This window comes from Manis pentadactyla, chromosome 11 (genome assembly GCF_030020395.1).
Source record: "Manis pentadactyla isolate mManPen7 chromosome 11, mManPen7.hap1, whole genome shotgun sequence".
In the NCBI taxonomy this organism is placed as follows: domain Eukaryota; kingdom Metazoa; phylum Chordata; class Mammalia; order Pholidota; family Manidae; genus Manis; species Manis pentadactyla.
In genome coordinates, this window is record NC_080029.1 from 21,912,087 (window position 1) to 21,925,120 (window position 13,034).

The following is a 13,034-nucleotide window of genomic DNA, read 5'->3' on the forward strand; positions in this document are numbered from 1 at the left end:
ATAGAAATTTCTATAGATTTGTCTCTCATTTCTACCTCAAAGCCAGGAACCTATTAAACTTCAAAATATTTTCATTCTAGTACCAGTTGAGCTCTTCCTGCAGACAGAAGGGACCATTCTTCTCTGAAGGAACAGTGAATTATAACTTATTGCAGGGGTGAAATGGCAGGAGGCACAGCAGAAACTATGACTTTTATTTCTTCTTTGAAACCATAAAGGTTTTCAAAACTCGAGATGTTCTTGCATAATAAAGAGTTATGATGCCTCCGCTAATTTAGAGTTGTGTATTAAACATGAATGATGGAGTAACCATGAATGAGTGTAACTAGGCAGCTACCATTTCCTGCTTGCCTATTATCTAGCACAGATGGGTTAATTATCAGAGAATATTAAAATTCAAAGTAAAGAACTTCCTAAAAAGGAATGGTGTAATTCCAATTATAATTAGGCAAATTAGATCAAATATGGATGACACATTTGGAAATAGATGTATCAGTCCTCCTCTGTATGTTTTTTTCTTTTTATTAAGGTATCATTGATATTCACTCTTATGAAAGTTTTACGTGAAAAACATTGTGGTAACTATATTCACCCATATTATCAAGTTCCCCCCATATCCCATTGAAGTCACTGTCCATCAGTGTAGTAAGATGCCACAGAGTCACTACTTGTCTTCTCTGTGCTACACTGTTTTCCATGAGACCCTCCTCCCCGGCCCGCCTCCGCGCCACACCATGTGTACTAGTCATATTACCTCTCAATCCCCTTCTCTCTCACTCCCCACACCTCCCCTTTGGTAACCACTAGTCTCTTCTTGGAGTATGTGAGTCTGCTGCTGTTTTGTTCCTTCAGTTTTGCTTCATTGTTGTTATACTCCACAAATGAGGGAAATCATTTTGTACTTATCTTTCTCCACCTGGATTATTTCACTGAGCATAATACCCTCTAGCTCCATCCATGTTGTTGCAAATGGTAGGATTTGTTTTCTTCTATGGCTGAATAGTATTCCATTGTGTATATGTACCACATCTTCTTTATCCATTTATCTACTGGTGGTCACTTAGGTTGCTTCCTTATCTTGTCTATTTTAAATAGTGCTGTAATAAATATATGGGTGCATATGCCATTTTAAATCTGAGAACTTGTTTTCTTTGGGTAAATTCCTAGAAGTGGAATTCCCTGGTCAAATGGTATTTCTGTTTTTACTTTTTTGATCACTTTCCACAATGGCTGAACTAGGTTACATTCCCATCAGCAGTGTAGGAGGGTTCCCCTTTCTCTGCATCTTCACCAACATTTGTTGTTCCTTGTCTTTTCTATGTCAACCATCCTAACTGGTGTGAGGTGATATCTCATTGTGGTTTTAATTTGCATTTCCCTGGTAATTAGCAATGTGGAGCATCTTTTCATGTGCCTGTTGGCCATCTGAATTTCTTCTTTGAAGAAGTGTTTGTTCTCTGCTGATTTTTTGATTGGGTTATTTGCTTTTTGGGTTTGAGGCATGTTGAGTTCTTTATATATTTTGGATGTTAACCCCTTGTCAGAGATGATGTTGTTTACAAATATAGTCTCTCACACTGTAGGATTCCTTTTTGTTCTACTGATGGTGTCCTTTGCTGTACAGAAACTTTTTAGTTTGATATAGTCCCATTTGTTCATTTTTGCTTTTGTTTTTCGCCTGAGGAGATGTCTGCAGGAAAAAGTTGCTTATATTTATATTCAAGAGAGGTTTGCCTCCTATTTTTTCTTCAAAGAGTTTTATGGTTTCATGAGTTACATTCAGTCTTTGATCCATTTCTAGTTTACTTTTGTGTACGGAGTTAGACAATAATCCAGTTTCATTCTTTTGCATGTAGCTGTCCAGTTTTGCCAACATCAGTTGTTGAAGAGGCTGTCATTTACCCATTGTGCATCCATGGTTGCTTTATTGTATATTAATTGACATATATGCTTGGTTTTAAATCTGGGCTCTCTATTCTGTTCCATTGGTCTATGAGTCTGTTTTTGTGCCAGTACCAAATTGTCTTGATTACTGTGGCTTTGTATAGAGCTTGAAGTTGGGGAGCATAATCCCCCCAGCTTTATTCTTCCTTCTCAGGATTGCTTTGGCTATTTGGAGTCTTTTGTGGTTCCATATGAATTTTAGAATGATTTTCTCTAGTTCATAGAAGACGTGCTGTTGGTATTTTGATAGGGATTGCATTGTATCTGTAGATTGCTTTAGGCAGGATGGCCATTTTGACAGTATTAATTATTCCTATCCATGAGCACACCATGTATTTACATTTATTGGTATCTTCTTTAATTTCTCTCATGAGTGTCTTGTAGTTTTCAGGGTATATGTCTTTCACTAACTTGGTTAGGTTTATTCCTAGGTATTTTATGCTTTTTGATGCAATTGTGAATGGAGTTATTTTCCTGATTTCTCTTTCTGCTAGTTCATTGTTAGTGTATAGGAGTGCAACATATTTCTGTGTATTAATTTTGTATCCTGCAACTTTGCAGAATTCAGTTATTAGTTGTAGTAGTTTTAGGGTGTATTCTTTAGGGTGTTTTATGTACAAAATTATGTCATCTGCAAATAGTGACAGTTTAACTTCTTCCTTACCAATCTGGATGCTTTTTATTTCTTGGTGTTGTGTGATTGCATGGCTAGGACCTCCAGTACTATGTTGAATAAAAGTGGGGAGAGTGGGCATCCTTGTCTTGTTCCTGATCTTAAAGGAAAAGCTTTCAGCTTCTTGCTGTTAAGTATGTTGTTGGCTGTGGGTTTGTCATATATGGCCTTTATTATGTTGAGATACTTGCCCTCTATACCCATTTTGTTGAGAGTTTTTATTGTGAATGGATGTTGAATGTTGTTGAATGCTTTTTCAGCATCTATGGAGATGGTCATGTGATTTTTGTCCTTTTTGTTGATGTAGTGGATGATGGTGATGGATTTTTGAATATTGTAACATCCTTGCATCCTTGGAATATATCCTACTTGATCATGATGCATGACCTTTTTGATGTGTTTTTGAATTGGATTTGCTCATATTTTGTTGAGTATTTTTACATGTATGTGCATCAGGTATATTGGTCTATAATTTTTTTTTTTGTGGTGTCTTTTTCTGGTTTTGGTATTAGAGTGATGCTGGCCTCATAGAATGAGTTTGGAAGTCTTCCCTCCACTTTTACTTTTTTGAAAACTTTAAGGAGTATGGATATTAGGTCTTTAGTAAATGTTTGATAAAATTCAGCATTGAAGCCATCTGGTCCAGGCGTTTTATTCTTTGGTAGTTTTTGATTACCAGTTCAGTTTTGTTGCTGGTAATTGTTCTGTTCAGATTTTCTGTTTCTTCCTGTGACAGTCTTAGAAGGTTGTATTTTTCTAGAAGATTGTCCATTTCTTCTAGGTTATCCAGTTCATTAGCATGTAATTTATCAAAGTATTCTCTAATAATTATTTGTATTTCTGTGGTGTTCATAGTGATTTTTCCTTTCTCACTTCTGATTCTGTTTATGTGCATTGACTTGTATCTGTTTTTATTAGTGCAGTTGTCTTCAAATTATAGTAAGTTGTCACAATTGAGTATTTTTCTAAATTATAATGAAAACTAGAAAGCTGGTGTTAAATGCACCTAACTGTATATAATCCAAAGGAAATATATTTAATGTTACTGTAGTCTGAGTTTGTCTTTGATCTTGTCAGCACATCAATAGAAAATGTATTTTAAGTTTGGTTCAGATTAGGATTGTAAAAGTAATAAAATAGTGGTATATTCCTTACAAAGCCCTCTACATTTTAAATAAATACTTATCAGAAATATTCCCAGAGCAATTGTAATTGTAGGACTTTTAAAATTTAATTCATGGGTATTTTTTTAGCCTTTGACCCTGCTGATGAAAGTGCTAAAATATGATTTTGCCGAAGTTCAGTGCTAAAAAAATATATGCTAATAAAAAGCAAAGGTAGAAAATTCTTTTGTAAGCTTTTTATAACATGTTTCTCTGTCCTCCTTCCTTTTCTCCCTTCCTCCCTTCTTTCCCATTGTTTCTTTTCATTCACTACTTGTGAAATTAATTTAAAAAAATCTCAAATAAGTAGGCATTTAAAAATTAGTACAATGAACTAATAGTGCTCTCATTAAAAGAGCATGACTTTCCCCTTATCCTAACTTAATAGTTATTTTACATTTGCATATGGGTTAGAGAAATAGTTGGCTTTTCCTTGGCTAGTTCAGACTGGTTGTATAGGTTTGGGTATGAGACAGTTGGAGAGAGGTTGAACATTTACTTACATATCACGTACTTATTGACTATCTGTACATGCCAAGCACTCTTCCAGTTGCTGGTGTCATAGCAATGAACAAAAACCTGGCAGAGTTTTCTTTTCCTTTGCCAGTGACATTCTACATTGATGCAGAAAGTTCCTTCAGTTTGTCTCAAGTCTAATTCAGGTTCCTTTGGAGGATGAAACTTTTTTTCCCAGGCTCCATTGGAAAAAATGTCACAAAAAGACATTGCTTATCCTGGAAGAAATGACCATTAATCAGTTTTGATGTTTTTGTGATTTTTTTTTAACAATTAAATAATTGAATTTATATAAATTATTTCAGATTTAGATCACTTTGGATTATGGCTTATTTTTCATACTTTATGGAAGCCCTTTGAATATCTTTATTCCCTCGCTATTCTCGAGGTGACATCTAGTGTACACTGTGAGAAATATAAGTCATGGATTACTCAGGAATTTTTTGGAAATTTAATAGAAAAGCATTTAGTCTGTGCTTTATTTTTAAAGACCAAATATAAATAAGAAAGGGTGCACAAAATGAGATTAGTCATCAGGCTAAGAACACTGTATAGCAGCATTTCTTATGGTTTGTTTGCTCATTAATGTCTTTCTCTTTAACCTTGACTTTCGAACATCTCTCCTATAAAACCTCATGCAGTCATGTTGACTCATTTTTTTCCCTAAACTGTCCTACTCATCCTCATCTTTTTTGTCTTTGTTCCAGTTGTTCATTGTTTCTGTAATGTCCTCTTTTTGTGGAAATCCTAAACCTTTTCTTCCCTGGAGCCTTCTTGGATTATATCAGTTGCAAGTGATAATCCTTCCTTTTGAACCATCTTTTGGCCTTATCAGTAATGTTCTTATTGCACCTTTCTTATTTTGTCTTAAAACAAATCTGGGCATATTTCTTTAATATTTCAAAGTGGTCTGAAATAAAGAAGAAAAGGGGCTTCAGAAGAAAGCTACCCTATCACCAAGACAATCCACCCTTGATGTTCTTACCTTGGTGAAGACATCATGCTTCAAAACCCTTGTCCTCACATCAGGAAACTTGAGTATTCTGTGTCCTAGAATTAATGTGACTCAGGAGCCTGGTTCTTATTAACAAGGAAACTCACAAGAGAGTAGTATATAGAAGAGGTCCTTGATGTAGCTTTTGGGAGTTCTTTAGGGATATTTAAACACTATTCTATGCAGCGCACCTGTCTCCCAGTTTTCTTTACCTAGGTTTTGGAAAGCTGAATTATTAACTAAAAAATTGCTTGGTGAACACAGAATCAGAGAATAATTATGTCTAAAAGACTGTTTGTTCGTCAGTGGCTGTGGTAAGGTTCCCCCATCTTCTTTGTAACAAAGTCTTTTCCAGCAGAGATCTTATTTATTTCACCAGATTACATTTTTATTCCTGGAGTGTGTTGAACTGGCTTCTTTTGTCTTCTTAACAGTCTTTTCCTCTCCTTCTACTCTGATGCTCGGACTTTCTGTTTACATTTTCTTTTGATAAGTTGCTGTGCACAGATTTTGCTCTGGGCCATTTACTGATATGCACTGAAGTTATAATTCACATATCCCTTTTCAGATTTTAAGAGAGTTGGGTTAAGAGCCCGGTCTCATCTTTGTACTTTTGTATCCCTTTTGTGCCTCCTGACAATGTTTTACCCACTTTAGGCATTCAATTAATATTTAATGGCAGAAATAATGTAGAATATTTTTGTGGTCTTTTTTTAAAGCTAACTTTTGTTGTCCAGTCATTCCTTAAAAGCACATTAATTTCTAAAAAAGTTGTCAGTATTCAAGGGAACCTTTGCTCTTTCTCATTAATTGCATTAGTTTTTGTTGATCTAGAGTATCTTTTAAGCAGTTGTTTTACACTGGAGAAAAACAGTGAAAATAGCTTGTAAAAATCCCCAGTGAAAGCTACATTTGAGTTTGCCTAATTTACCTTTCAAATTGTGCCTAAGATCTTAAATCTATATATGCATAAAAATACTAACTGCATTTTTCTCTTCTAAACTTGAGTTGAACCTCATTAACCTTGATAGGCTATTTGTATTCATAAGAATTCCAAGCATCCTTGATCAATGATTCCCCCTGATTTAATCTCAGCCTTCCATCAACTTACTTTTCTTGAAAAAAAAAATTGACTTTTAAATTCAATGAAGGCCTTCAAAGAAAGAAAAAACACAAGGTGCTGTACATAATTTAGATTAAATGTTGAAAGTGATAATTGAGTGACAACTGACATGATTATTCATTAGCAGAAATTTGGGACATGTAATGCCAGAATTTACTTTTAAGAAGAGAGAGGGCAGTAGAAAACAAAAATGGTAATCAATAATAACTATTTTTTTATGATTAATACAGTAGAAGTAGAAGGAAGGTTGTTTCTTTTACCATGCTTTTTAGGAGAAACACTTTTGATTCTTGCATTTTTTATACAGAGCTGGCCACTTTGCTATGCTATGATTCCCCATACAAAAATACCTTTAAACCCTTAGAGACGTATGGTCTTAGAGATCATAATTACCCTGTCTATAATTTCTTATTGTATTTCTTCTTTTAATCTTAATAATTTATTCCTTATCCAAGTGCTGGTTGTAAAATAAGGTATTATCTGAGTACTAAGTAATTTTTAATGCACATATAAAGAAAGCAAATATTGGCAGCAAAAATTTATAGACAGAGGCTAAAATTTTCAAACCTAGTGGAGATGGAGTTTGCTTTTGTTACTAACCAAATTAACTGACAACTGAGGCAAATTGCTAAGTCCATAAATGCATTGAACTCCAAAGTTCTTTATAAAAATAACTATTGGCAGAGATGCTCTACAAGTAAAACTCTAAAACTAAACAAACCTTTATAGTTCCTGGAAGATTTACTTTAATGCTCAGATCTTTTATATGGAAATACAAGATTTTTAGCAGTTGTGAAGTAAGGCAGTTTCTTTATTTTTTTGTTTCTCCAAATTACCTGAATATTTTCTCAAAATAGGAAAGTGGAAGTGGACTGAATATTTTAATTTTGCCTTTAAATTATCACTAATAATTATTTTTGCTTATCATTAGGATGTGTTGAATAAAGAAATAATTTAGGAATAAAAACATACATTTTCAAGTTTTTTATTTTTAAATCATAATTTCTGCCTCATGTGTTTTACATATAAATTATATGTAAAGCTTTGTAAATATGTAGGCCTTTTGACTTGTATCTTTGTATGTGTATATGTAATGACTGTGTGTATATGTGATGTTGTGTGTGTGTTCATTCATGAGGTGTCAGGGAGAGGGAGAAACTTATGGTCTTCACAAAATAATGAAGTATTGATAACTCATGTTTGCTCTAAACAGATTTAATATTTAAAGTAATTATAAAATATAGCTTTGGGAATAATATTGAAGGACTTGCTATGGAAACATAGGTGATATTAAGCAAATGAGTTAATGTTCTTGCAAAATCTGAGTAATTGACAGTTATTCATTTCTTGACTGCAAATACCATAAAAAGGGAGATAGTAGAGTGTATAATAAGCAAATTTTAACTCTTCATGCATTATTCCTATAAACTTAATAGTTGCCTTATCTTTAGAGTGATTTTAATTTGATAGTATATCATTTTAAGTAGGAAATTTAGTTGTTTTTTACATGTCTGTTTTCAGGCAGCTTTCTACAAGGAGAAATGAGATTGTACTCAGCTCTAAACAGCAGAGGATGTCAACAGGTCTCTTAGAAATGTTCGAATATATATTATCTTTTCAAAACAGTAAAACTAAATTATTCATGCACACTGAGAAACATTTTTTTTTAGTTTTTAACAAGTAACGCATGGCTGACATAAACAAAGGTCCATGTTAGCGGGTTTTTTCACATGTATTAAATGCATTTAATTTCTAGTATTTCACTTGGGTAAAGTATGTGTTTATTTCATGTAGTATTTGTGAGAACTTATAATGATATTAGACTATAATTTGCTCTCTTATAGAAAGGCGAAAAGTGAGCAAACTTTTGGCAATTCTAACAAAAGAAAAATTTCCGCTTTTGTTAATGATGGACTGGCTTTTTGATCAAACTTACTGAGAAAAATTTACTGAGAAAAGCTGGTTAACACATATATGTTAAAAAATATGTTTGAAGTTGTGAGAAAATGTGGGTAGAATGACAGGACGGGTCAAGTATTCTGTTGAGGAGAGGAGTACAAAGTGATAGGTCTGACATTTGGTACCACTTTTCCTCTGAAATGTTTTCTGAATCACAAACTGAGCTGAGCTTACCATAGAGCTGAGGCCCACTGGAAAGGAAGGGTCCTAGTTAACAGCCCACACTTTCAGTTGGATACCCAGAGAGCTAAACTGTAGGAGTTGGGGGTGGACAGAAAATGTACTACCAGTCACAAAGACTGTGATGTAGCTTTGAATCTGCTTTGTTATTATTTGTCCCTATCCTAACAGCACATTTAAACCAAAGTAAATCTTTTGGGGAGGAAGGTATTATCATCCAGACCCCTCATATTATTTCTGTAATTTGTCACACAGAGTCTAATCAAAACAATATCAGGAAACAATACCACACTACTAACAAACAAGAGAAAAAGTAAGAAATAGAAACAGGCATATAGATACTCATATATTAGAGTTAAAGAAATCAACCTTAAAGGAATAGTTATACTATGTAAAGAAATTAGATCATAAGATTTAATTCTAGCAGAGAACAGGACATCATACAAAGAATAACCAGAAATCTGAGAACCAAAACATAACTGAAATTAAGAGCTGCATAGGTAGGTAGTGTTTAACTGAAGATGCATATTTTTTTCTTACCACTCTAAAGAGTTTTATTGGGCCTCTATCCATATGTATGGTTAGGTTATAATTTAATATGTGGTTTGGTTTCTGGTTTTTGTCCTGTTTTTCTATCTTCTACTTGATAGTGTGAAAAACAGTTTATTCAGTTTATTCAGTTATTCATTCAATACATTTTGATTAAGGAACTATTAGATATTGGATCTGGTGCTAGGATCTGGGGGTACAGAAATGAAATCAACATTTATTGCCCTTAGTATAGTCACAATCACTGAACTCACATTTAGCAGTGAAATGTCCATTCACTAGATAATCCAGGTCTCTTCAGCAAAGATGGGCAGAATCATAGACTTAAATTGGGGAATAGGGGTAGAGGGGTCTGAACCTTAGGAAGTGGACATAAGGCTTACTGCACCAAGATGGCCCCTGCCCTCCAGGGACAGAACAGTATGTATAAGAACAAAACATCAGAACAAAATTGAAATATCTTAAAATAGGAATTGATGTTTGGTGATTGAAACCTGAAACAATGGTTTCATAGTTTTGTAGATTTAATGACTCCATTATTATGTCACATTCTCCAGTTAAAAGAAACTGAGTCCTACTCAAATGGGGGTTTAATGAAAGGGAGGCAAGAAGCTGTCTTGACAGCTGCCCTGCTAGTCTTCATGGTGAAAACAAGTCTCATACCTGTTACCACACAGACTCTATGTCATTATTGAGACTATTGCAAAGACAGAAAACTTGAGGCACCTCTAGATGGCTGTCTTGATTCAGCATTAATTCACTGGTCCAGTCATCTAGGACCAACATGGTGAAGTCACAGGGCTCTACTGGCATTCTGTTTTTTTTGTGTGTGGATTTGAATTACTATTGAATATCAGTTGCTTTCACCTTGAAAAACTTCCTTTAGTGTTTCTTGTAAAGCTGGTAGCACATTCTTCTAGATTTTGTTTATCTGAGACTCATTTTATTTCACCTCATTTAATAAATGAATTTTGCTAGATATAAGACTTCAGTTGACTTTCAGCACATCGAATATGTCAAATCACTGGTAACTGTTCTCCATTTCCTATGAGAAGTCAGCTGTTAATTTTATTGGGTTCCCTTTTCACTTTTCTCTTGCTGCATTCAACATTTCCTCATTATTTTTGTCTTAGCATTTGACTATGATATGTTTGGATGTGGATCTCTTTGTATTAATCCTACTTGAAATTCATCAGCCTTCCTGGGCTTCACAAAGTTTTTCTTCAAATTTGGGAAGTTTTTAGCCAGTATTTCTTGTATTTTTCTTTTCCCTTTTTTCCTTCCTTTCCTACTGATATTTCCATCACATCAGTGTTGGTATTTCACACTTCTCTTGTTCATTCTTATTCTTTTTTCTCTTCTTGACATCACATAATCTCCATTGATTTATCTTTATTTTTTCAATCTTCTGCCAGTTCAAATCTTTTGAGTCTTTCAGGTGAATTTTTCATTTCAACTTGTTTTTACTTTCCAGTTCCATAATTTCTATTGAAAAAATAATTTCTATGTTTTTACTGCTTTCTCTATTTAATTAGACATTGTCATCATGTATTCCTGTCATTGAAAAAATTGTTTCCTTTAGTTCTTTGAGTACATTTATAATAGCTGATTTAAAAATCTTTGCTAAGCTTGACATCTGAGCCCCCTGTAAGGCAGTTTCTGTTTTCTGCTTTTTTCTCCCACTTTGTATAGACTGTGCTTTTCTATTTCTTTTCATGTCTTGTAATTTTTTTGAAATTGGACATTTTAGATAATATATTGTATTAAGACTGGGTATAGATTCACTTCCCACCTTCTAAAGTTGTTTGCTGTTCTATTAGTTTAGTGAATTGGTTGGAGTAGTTCAGAGCTATTTTCCATACTGTGCGCAGCCTCTGATGTCACTTCTCAAAGGGTGTCACCTTGGGTATATGTACAACCTCCATGGCCACCAGGGTTGATTGTGGTTCTAGCTGGGCTCTCTTTGGCTGTCTAGTTCTCTGACACCTTCATTAAGCTTCTAGCTAGTCTTTGTTTATATCCCACCTAGCTTTTAGCCTCTTCAGTAATTACTAGCTGAATCTGTTTGTTTCTTGACAAGTGTTCTGGGGCATACATTGCTTCACATTCTGTTTCAATTAAAGTTGGACCTCTCTGCAGAGGTAGAGTGTTACCAGTCTTTGGAGCATTCTATTTTTATTTATTTTTTTATTATTAAGGTATCATTGATATATAATCTTATAAAGGTTTCACATGAGCAACATTGTTATAACATTCACCCATATTATCAAGTTCCCCCACCTGCCATACCCAATTGCACTTACTGTCCATCAGCATAGTAAGATGCTATTGAGTCACTCTTTGTCTTCTCTGTGCTATACTGCCGTCCCCGTGACCCCCCTACATTATGTGTGCTAATCATAATGCTCCTAATCCCCTTCTCCCTCCCTCCCCACCCACCCTACCAACACCTTTCCCTTTGGTAACTGCTAGTCCCTTCTTGGAGTCTGTGAGTCTGCTGTTCTTTTGGTTCTTCAGTTTTGTTTCGTTGTTACACTCCACCAATGAAAAAAATCATTTGGTGCTTGTCTTTCTCTGCCTGGCTTATTTCACTGAGCATAGTACCCTCTAGCTCCATCCATGTTGTTGCAAATGATAGCATTTGTTTTCATCTTATGGTTGAAGGGTATGCCATTGTGTACATGTACCACATCTTCTTTATCCATTCATCTACTGATGGTCACTTAGCTTGCTTCCCTATCTTGGCTATTGTAAATAGTGCTGTGATAAACATAGGGATGCATATGTCTTTTTGAATCTGGGATCTTATTTTCTTTGGGTAAATTCCTAGGAGAGGAATTCTCTGGTCAAATGGTATTTCTATTTTTAGTATTTTGAGGAACCTCCATATTGCTTTCCACAATGGTTGAACTAATTTACATTCCCACCAGCAGTGTAGGAGGGTTCCCCTTTCTCTGCATCCTCGCAGCATTTGTTGTTCCTAGTCTTTTCGATGTTGGCCATCCTAACTGATGTGAGGTGCTATCTCATTGTGGTTTTAATTTGCATCTCCCTGATGATTAGTGATGTGGAGTGTCTTTTCTTGTGCCTGCTAGCCATCTGAATTTCTTCTTTGGAGAAGTGTTTGTTCATATCCTCTGCCCATTTTTTAATTGGGTTATTTGATTTTTGGGTGTTGAGGTGTATGAATTCTTTATATATTTTGGATGTTAACCCCTTGTCAGATATGTCGTCTACAAATATATTCTCCCATACTGTAGGATGCCTTTTTGTTCTACTGATGGTGTCTTTTACTGTACAGAGGCTTTTCAGTTTGATATAGTCCCATTTGTTCATTTTTGTTTCCCTTGCCCGAGGAGATGTGTTCAGGAAAAAGTTGCTCATGTTTATATTTAAGAGAGCTTTGCCTATGTTTTCTTCCAAGAGTTTTATGGTTTCATGACTTACATTCAGGTCTTTGATCCATAGGGAATTTACTTTTTCTTATGGAAATAATCCAATTTCATTCCTTTACACATAGCTGTCCAGTTTTGCTAACACTAGTTGTTGAAGAGGCTGTCATTACCCCATTGTATATCCATGGCTCCTTTTTCATATATTAATTGGCCATATATGTGTGGGCTTATATCTGGGCTCTCTATTCTGTTCCATTGATCTATGGATCTGTTCCTGTGCCAGTACCGTATGGTCTTGATTATTGTGGCTTTGTAGTAGAGCTTGAAGTCAGTGAGTGTAATCTCCCCAGCTTTATTCTTCCCTCTCAGGATTGCTTTGGCTATTTGGAGTCTTTTGTGGTTCCATATGAATTTTAGAACTATTTGTTCTAGATTATTGAAGAATGCTGTTGGTATTTTGATAGGGATTGCATTGAATCTGTAGATTGCTTTAGGCAGGATGGCCATTTTGACAATATTATTTCTTCCTACCCAAGAG

General features: G+C 34.8%; 1 protein-coding gene across 6 annotated transcripts in view; it reads left to right on the plus strand.

Moving 5' to 3' along the window:
* CEP128 (centrosomal protein 128) overlaps positions 1-13,034 on the plus strand; it is a 416,809-nt gene that overhangs the window by 121,933 nt on the left and 281,842 nt on the right. The gene's annotated exons all lie outside the window — the stretch shown is intronic.